This window comes from Bos indicus x Bos taurus, chromosome 10 (genome assembly GCF_003369695.1).
Source record: "Bos indicus x Bos taurus breed Angus x Brahman F1 hybrid chromosome 10, Bos_hybrid_MaternalHap_v2.0, whole genome shotgun sequence".
Lineage (NCBI taxonomy): Eukaryota > Metazoa > Chordata > Mammalia > Artiodactyla > Bovidae > Bos > Bos indicus x Bos taurus.
This window is the reverse complement of record NC_040085.1, coordinates 66640757-66650263: the sequence shown is the minus strand read 5'-3', so window position 1 is coordinate 66650263 and position 9507 is coordinate 66640757. Positions and strand designations below refer to the sequence as shown.

The 9507-nt window shown below is 35.8% G+C and overlaps 2 pseudogenes; both read left to right on the top strand.

Annotated features, from left to right (window-relative positions):
* Positions 1 to 2287: 2287 nt before the first annotated feature.
* Positions 2288 to 2519, top strand: LOC113899654 (annotated as a pseudogene).
* A 1765-nt stretch (positions 2520 to 4284) lies between these two features.
* On the top strand, positions 4285 to 5165 carry LOC113899653 (annotated as a pseudogene).
* The last annotated feature ends 4342 nt before the right edge of the window (positions 5166 to 9507 follow it).

Below are 9507 nucleotides of genomic sequence, written 5' to 3'. Positions count from 1 at the left end.
CACCTCCTTCCATGTCAATGGAAAGGAGGAAATGAAAATTAAACATTATAGCCAAAGCACAGATGAGAGACTGGATACACTGATCACCATCTATTTTGATTACAACAATTGTTGGGGCTAAATGCTTGATCTATGTTTGAGAATGGCAGTTACTCTGCTTAAAAGAAAGGAAGTGATCAACATTGTGATGTAGCTGAGATTTATCTGTATCAAATCTAACTATGTTTTGGGATATACTGAAAATCTTGATCTATATAAAAGTTTCCAATTTCGCAGAACTTTATTCTCTGTCAGTACCTAGAAAAGTCTTTGAAATGGATTGGAACTCTACAAATGAAAGGACGAGTGCAAATGGAGTGAATAAGGTCCCAAACACTCTGTATGATTCCACAAGTTTTAACCACAGTCACATTTTCCTTTCATGATTACTCTATGCTCACTTCAAGGGAAAGATATTTAGTGAATCAGAAACTGGAAGTAGGTCTCCATTGGAGTCTATGACATATTTGCTATGATGTTCGTGATTTACATAGCCTCTTCCTCTCCACTCCTAATTGATGAGAACTGGACCAAGGCTCAGAGAAGGCAATGGCACCCCACTCCAGTACTCTTGCCTGGAAAATCCCATGGACGGAGGAGCCTGGTAGGCTGCAGTCCATGGGGTCGCTACTGTCGGACACGACTGAGCGACTTCACTTTCACTTTTCACTTTTATGCATTGGAGAAGGAAATGGCAACCCACTCCAGTGTTCTTGCCTGGAGAATCCCAGGGACGGGGGAGCCTGGTGGGCTGCTGTCTATGGGGTCGCACAGAGTCGGACACGACTGAAGTGACTTAGCAGCAGCAGCAGGACCAAGGTTAAGTTGATGGAAATACGTAAGCATTTTCTCTAGTTTTCCCCACAAAGATCAACACAAGGACCAGCAATGGTGTTGTTTATGTTAGGCTGACTTACTATCTCATGCTGCTCCTCATTTCTAACATCCATGATTCATTCACAGTATTTCATCAAATGCACTCATAAAGTGGGATTAATCACATTTGCCTATAATAGTGAATGATTATTGCTTTTGTCTTAATCTTCAGATAAAAGCATTTGAATCTCCTCTGAATACACCTTCTCTACTCAATCCATGGGGTTACAAGTACAGACATTCTCACCCCCAACTCCACAGATGGGCATGTAAACCCAGGGCTGATGGAACCAGAGCATGGAATCCTGTCATCCTAGATCTTTGGTCCCCTGCCACAGCCTTCTGTGCAGCAAAGGATTTTGCCCCCAGGCCAAGTTGGAAACATCATCTGTGAAGAAATTTAATCAGTTTATGTGATATATTCATGCAATAGTAATTCAAAATAGGGGTTGGCATACCAGAGAGGACCGAAAATGCTTTGGCATTTGGGGAGAGGACCAGCCCGACCACCTGCCCCCAGCAACCTAAAGTAAATTCTATCATCCACATTCCTACCAAAAAACACAAAATCTAGCTCTAATTCTGGAGCAGAAGAAAGGAAACCCCACTCAAGCCACCTATATCAATTGCATTTGTCCTTGATCCACAAATAAATGAGTTAAAGACCATGGATTAGTAGGAAATTCTGCACCTCAAGTTTACTTGGATAACAACTGAAATAAATTTTGAAAGAACTGACCTGACAGTGGAAATATAAATAATTCATAAAACAGAAGAAGCTATAAGGAATTCTCATTAATGTCCAAAAAGAGAATATATTCACTTTTAAACCAAAATAGACTACTATGAAAGAAGAGCAGTTGGGAAGCAATGAAGAGTTCATGGAAATTAAGAATACATCACCAAAATAAAAAATAAATCGAAGAAGTGCAAGAAAACAAATCAGGAAAATCTCCTGCAATATAGAGTAAAAAGACCAAAGACAGAAAACATGAGGGAAAAAATGTCAAGAGAAGTAGAACTGAAAAAACCAATATCTGTCCTATACAGATGTTCTAGGAACAGAGAAATGAGAAAAAAATTTAAAAAGTAATAGAAGAACATACCCTAGAGTTGATATAAAATATAAAACTTCAGATTGAAAGAGAACCAGTTTGGAAAAAAAAAAGATTCATTCTGAAACTTCAGAATATGTATAAAGAGAACACACCAAAGTCTTTGGGTTGGGGGGTGAATAGGGGAAACTTTACTATAAACAAGTAATGATTTCAGGGATTCCACTGATACATGGGATGCAAGAAAGCAATGGAGGGAAGCAGAGCAACTATGGGAGATACTTAACATTCTAGCCAGGGGAGTGGCCAGTGGGGGGATGGAGCAGGCCAGGGACTGCTTATGCCTGAGATGGACAACAGCCCAGCACACACCAGAGGTAGAAGTCCAAGTGAAATGTCAAAGGAATTACAACTGAGCAACCAAGAGTGTCAGTTGTACCTAAGGGAATCTAGCAGATGCAAATATGTGTAACAGATTTCCAGGTGAAATCAAGACAGGTATTCTTAGTTGAGACACCAAGAAGTGATAAAAACAGTAGTGGAACATAAAGATAGTTGGCTCCTAGTGAAAAATCCGTACTTTTATATCTTTATAAGGTATAAAATAATAAAGTAATAATATAATGTATAATGTAATAAAGATATTATCCATGAAAAATAGAAAAGCAAGCAAGAAAGCAATGGAGTAATGCTTTCAAATAACTAAGGAAAAAACATTTTGAACATAAAATTCTGTATGCAGCCACACCATCAACCAAGTGTGAAAGTGAAATGAAGACATTTCATACATGCAAAGACTTAGACCAGTTCTTATATAGCTCTTCTGAAAAAAGTTGAAAAGTACCAAAATATACTTCAGCAACACCAAAGAGGAATCCATGACAAAGGATGACACAGACTCTAAGAAACAGCAAAAGTAACCCACAAAGACCATACAAAGAAACAGTGGGAATAAATTTATGCAATGTGACAATAAAATAGTCTGTTTAAAAGTAACTATTCCAAAAACAGTACAAATAACAATCGGGATAATTACAAAATATATTTTCTCTTTCAACAAGAGAATTACAAACTCTGTGAAAATTGTGGTCCATAGATGCAGTAAGCTAAGACAAGGCATTCATTTGAGAAATGGATAAACTATATGAAAGGAATATCCATTTCCCTTTGTTATAGGAAAATCTCAGAGTAGCACAGGTTTAGGAACATAAAATTACAACTCCTTTTCTATGGATTCAATCATCCCACCTAGATCTGTAACAAATACTAGTTACATAATCATAATACCGTAAGTGCTATTATTTGGACTTGAATTTCATAATAGATTTATAGATGAAGAAGAAGTATGGAAAATTCAGGTTATAAGTGTTATTATAAACTATGCAAAAGAGAGTTACAAAGTTGAAAGGATTTCTGATTTCTGGTCAGAAATATAAGATGCTTTAAAATCACCACTCCATCCTAACAACTAACAAAAAGCCTGAAAATCAACAACTTTTCTTAAATCCCTTAGAGAATTGAAGTCATGGGGCAAACTGCTGCCCTCAAAATTGGAGAGACAAACAGGCCAATAGAAAGAATCACAATTTACTGGAGGAGAATCCTAAATGGAAATCAGACCATGTTCCTTTAAACCATGACATGAGGACCAGCTTTCAACTAAAAGTTACAGGGCAAACTGAAAGGCAATCAACACATTTTGCAGAGAAGGAACAGCATCAGAATCAAATTCAGATATGTCAGGGATGTTGGAATTATCAGTCCAAGTATTCAAATAACTATGATTAACATGCTAAAAGCCCTGATGGATAAGGCAGACAACATACAAGAATAGATGGGCAAGAAGAAAGATGGAAATGTTAAAAGAGAGTCAAAATGAATTCTAGACATCAAAAACAGAAATGAAGAATGTGATTACTTCTGACGGGCTTTGGTGGGCTCATTCATAGAGTGGACATGGCTGAAGAAGAAGCATGAGATTATATCAATAAAAAGTTCCAAAACTGAAAAGAAAAAAAGACTTTAAAAAAAAGGAACAGATTCATGGACAACTACAGAAGGTATAACAAAGATATTCCTTTTGGGAATGCCAGAAACAGAATTTCCTCAGATTAATATTAAACAACAAATCACACATCCAGGAAACTCAAAGAACAATAAGTAGGATCAGTTCTCCCCAAATGACACACAGGCATACAGCATTCAAACTACAGAAAATCAAAGATAAAGAAATTTTGAATGAGGCCAGAGGGGGAATAATACCACACCTACAGAGGAACAAACATATGAACTGAGATCTGACTTCTCAAAAATTATGCAAGTAAGAGGGTGGAGTGAAATATTTAAAGTGTTGAAGAGAAAGAAACATTAACCTAGAATTCTGCATCCTGAGAAATTATTATTCAAAAGTGAAGGAGAGGCAGTGTGCCAGGTGATGGTCGCACAGGTCTCTTGCTTCAACAGTGTTTGGAGTGAACAGACCCAAGGACACCCCTTGCTCCAGCCTCCCATCACCCTCCAATCTTTTTTCCAATCATAACCTTCAGAATCAGCCATTCAGCTGTCTTCAGTCACTAGGACCAGCCAACACCATTTTCTGAGCTTACTTCCTTATTACCCATCAACTGTGAGATTCGTCAGAATTATTCCACAGAGGTGAGGGCCACCATCAACCTCCTGGTCAACATGCATCTGCAGGCCTCCTACACCTACCTCTCTTTGGACTTCTATTTTCACCAAGAAAATGTGGGTCTGAAGGGCATGGGCCATTTTTTCTGCCAGTTGGCCTAGGAGAATGGTAAAGGTGCCCAGCTGTCTCTCGAAAATGTGAAACCAGTGTTGGGGTCGTGTCCCCTTCCAGGACATGCAGAAACCATCTCAAGATGAGTAGGGTAAAACCCAGGATGCTATGGAAGCCACCCTTCTTATGCAGAAGAACCCGAGCCATGCCCTTTTAGATCCACATGGCCCCCGCAGACCCCCACCTCTGACCCCCACCTCTGTGACTTCCTGGAGAGTCACTTCTTGGAGGAGCAGGTGAAACTCATCAAGAAGATGGGTGACCACCTGACCAACCTCCACAGGCTGGCTGGTCTTCAGGCTGGGTTAAGGGAGTATCTCTTGGAAGCACGACTAGAGACCTCTGGAGCCTATTGGACTTTGAGGAGCCCCTCTGATGTCAGGTCTTCTACATGAAGCCCCTCTCTGCAGCCACTAGGCAGCTTTTTAACCCCCCGGGAGACCTCTCCCAAACCTTGGACCAAATGCAAACAATAAGACTTTTTGCAGAAAAAAACAAGTGAATGAGAAATTAAGACGTTCTCAAAGATTGAGAGATATTTGTTGCCAATAGATCTGCTTTTTCAGAAATGTTTAAGGAAGTTCTTCAGACAAAAGGAAAATTACATAGATCAGAAACTCGGGTTTACATAAGGAAAAAAACATTAGAGAAAGAATAAGCGAAGGTAAAATAAAGCTTTTTTGCTTCAAAATAATAAAAGCAACAACATATCCTATGATTTTACCAAAATGAAAAGAAACTGGGAGGCAGAGACAATGAAGTTAAGAGAAGTGTAGCCATACTAATTTCCTCATCTTACCTAGGAGAGAATCAAGTTTTACTAAATAGTTGATGGATCAAGAAAAAAGAAGTTTAAATATATTTTTGTAAGCTATATAGTAAGTTATAAAATAATCAAAATTGCATGAAAGAGTAGGGAACTGAGAAGTGTTAAATGGGCTAAACTCCAAATCTTTCATTGAAGACAGTCAGGAGTATTCCTGACAGTTGATAAACCAAACAAGAGAGACATAGAATACTATTCAGCGCTCTAGATATATCCATAAAAAGGACCAAAGCCAGAAACGATCCAAAGTGGTTAACTCCAAGGCATGGACTCAGAGTTGTGAGCCGGAGAATGGAGAGCAAAGACATTCCTCTTGTCAATTTATACATTTCTCTTTTCTTAATATTTATTTTTATTTATTTATTTGACTACACTGCGTCTTAGTTGTCGCATGGCGGATCTTTAGTTGCAGTAAGTGGAACCTAGTTCCCTGACCAGGGATCGAACCCTTCCCTGCCCCCAACTTCAGCATAGGGAGTGCAGAGTCTTAAACTCTGGGACTAGCTGGGAAATCCCCAGTTTAAACGCTTCTAAATTGGAGGTTGAAGTTTTACTTGTATAACTATGTCTGTTATTTAAATACTTTTAAAAAGTAGAATTTTATGTAGGAAACCTATAAAATAAAGTTTCAGAGGCAAGTCCATAGCAATAATTGTATTATTTTGCAAGAAAGACTGCAAATAGATGGCCAAGATTTCAACTCAAGAAACCAGAAAAATAAAAAACAAATAAGCCCAAAGAAGCAGAAAGAATTAATGAAGATAAAAGTAAAAACTTGTAAGGGAATAACAATATGTGTGCATTGTGTGCTCAGTCACATCCAACTCTGTGAGACGCTATGGACTGTAGCCTGTCAGGCTCCTCTGTCCATGGGATTCTGCAAGGCAAGAATACTGATATGGGTTGCCATGCCCTCCTCCAGGGATCTTCACAACCCAGGGATCAAACCTGTGGCATCTCCTGTATCTTCTGCATCACAGGTGAATTCTTTAGCGCTGAGCCACCATATGGTTCAACATAAGACATATTTGAAAGGAAGAGACATTTTCCAAGTTAACCTAGAAAATCCATGGGAATAATAAAAAATAGTTGCAACAAATATTAGTGTTTTATAAAGAGACCAGATAAAAGATAACAGCTTTCTTAGGTTCCTAGTAGTAATCAGAAAGTTAAAATTTTTATACATAAAATGCTACATAAATATTTTAATGTACATAAATATTTTAATATATAAGATCAATATTTTAATAAATAATATTATAATCATTAAACTTTTAAATATAAAAGTGTATAGAATCCATAATAGCAATAAAAGATATGAAATGCCTAGAAATACATTTAATAAGAATTTTGCAAGATTTATGCAAATAAACTCTAAAATTTATCTGAAAGGCTTTGTATTAGTTTCCTGTGGCTGCTGTCATAAATTGCCACAAACTGATCAGGCTGGTTCCTTTACAGAGGCTCTGAGGAAGATACTGCCACATCCTTCTCTCCTAGCTTCTGGTTGTTACTGGCATATCTTATTACCCCCTTAGCCTGCATCATTGTGATCTCTATCTCTGTCTTCACATGGTCTTCTATATTTTCACATAGTCCTCTATATCTGTGCATCCTTTCTATCTCTTACAAGGACTCTCATTTGATTTATGAACCACCCTAATTCAACATGATTTCACCTCAATACTTGCTTTAATTACATGTGCAAAATCCCTATTTCCAAAAACATTTTGGGGTTCTGAATAGACATGAATTTGGGGAGTACCCTGTTCAACCCACTTTAGGCTTAACATGACCTGAATAAATATATATTGTTCCTGAATAGGAGGACTTAACATTTTAAACATATAATTTTGTAATTATAAACAAAAATACTAGGAGCATAATGAAAAAATCTTAATTGTTATAAAAGGAAACAGGAAGGAGGAATAAAGACAAGATGAAACCAATAGAAAACAAATAGAAAAAAGATAAATTTAATCCCAGTTATATCAACAAATTAACTAAAAATAAATATCAATAGATGTCAGATAGTTTTAAGAAAATAATTAATTATATTATGCTCATTAGAAACATACTTTAAACATAAAGACACAGATAACTTGAAAGTATAATGATGGAAAAAAATATAGCGTGGAAACACTAATTAAAAGAAACCTGGTATAATTATGTTTAAGAGAAAAAATGTTCTTTCAGGCCAGTGTTACTAGAGATAAGGAAAAACATTTCATAATAATAAAAGGATCAGTTAAGCAGGAAGACCCAACAAATCTAAATTTGCATAGACATCATAACAGAGCTTTAACATATTGAAGTAAAAATTAAGTGAAATAAAGGAGACATAGACAAAGTCACTATCATATTAGAAGTTTTAACACACATCTCCCAGTAACTATAAACAAAAACTCCAAAATGTCAATAAGGATATATTTAAACAACACTATTAAGCAACTCGACCTAATTGATATATATAGAACACTATACCCAACAACTGCAGAATACTCATTCTTTTCAAATGCACACTAAAAATAGACCATATGCTGGGTTATAAAGCAAGACTCAACAAATTTCAAAGAACTGAAATCATGCAGCATATATTCTCTAACCATTAAAATCAACACAAAAATATAAATAGGAAATCCCAACGTGTATGAAAATTAAGAAACATACTTCTAAATCACCTGTGGCCCAAAGAGGAAATCACAAGGGAAATTAGAAAATATTTGAACTGAAGGATAATGAAAATAAAGCATATGAAAACTCGTGGGATGTAGCTAAAACAGTTCCTAGAAGGAAATTAATGGCTTCTAATAAACACATTAGAAAAGCAAAATAGTTGAAAATCAATACTCTAAGCTTTTACCTTATGAATATAGAAAAAGAAGAGCCAATTAGACACAAATAAAGCAGAAGAAAAGAAATAATAAAGAATGCAACTGCAATCAATGAAATAAAAAGTATGCAATAAAGAAATCATCACAGACAATCTTTTCTTTACAGGAATAAAATCTATGATCTCCCAGAAAAAATAACCAATAAAAGAGAAGACACAAATGACCAATATCAAGAGTTTCAGAATGTGATGTCACTACACATTCTATAGATATTGAGAGAACATGATGACAACTCTTTGCCAATAAACTTGACAAAACAGACAAATTCTTTGAAAAATACAATTTACCAAAACTGATATAAAAAGAAATAAAAATACTAATACTCTGACACATGTTTAATAAATCGAATACATGGATAGAATTTCATAAAGATCATCTAGGCTCAGGTGACTTTCAAGGTAAATTTTTATAAATATTTAAGGAGAAATAATAGTAATATCTCTCAGATCCTTTCAGAGGTTAGAGAAAACAGGAAGAATTAATTACTTGTTTTATTAGGTTAACATAAATATGATACCAAAACCAAAATCCTTTCTGTATATGGATTCAAAAATTCTAAATAAAACATTATTAAATTTAATACAGACATAGAAAAAAAGATAATACATAATGACCAAGAATGATTCATACCAGGAATGCAAGGTTGGTTTAACATTCTAAAATAATCAATACAGGGACTTACCAGCATTGTCCAATGGTTAAGACTCCTCGCCTCCACTTCAGGGGCCATGGGTTTGATCCCTGGCTGGGAACTGGGATCCTGCATGCCATATGGTGCAGCCAAAAAATAAAATAAAATAATCCATATAATTCATCACATTAATGGAAAAAAAAAGAAAAAACATATGATTATCTCAATAAATACAGAAAATGCATTTGATTCAAAAAACCACTCAGGACAAAAACTCTCATATGTTAAAATAGAAGGGAACTTTATTAATATGACAAAAAATATCTACAAAAAACCCAAACCAAAGCATTGCAGCTTACATGTTTGATGGTGAAATATCAAATACT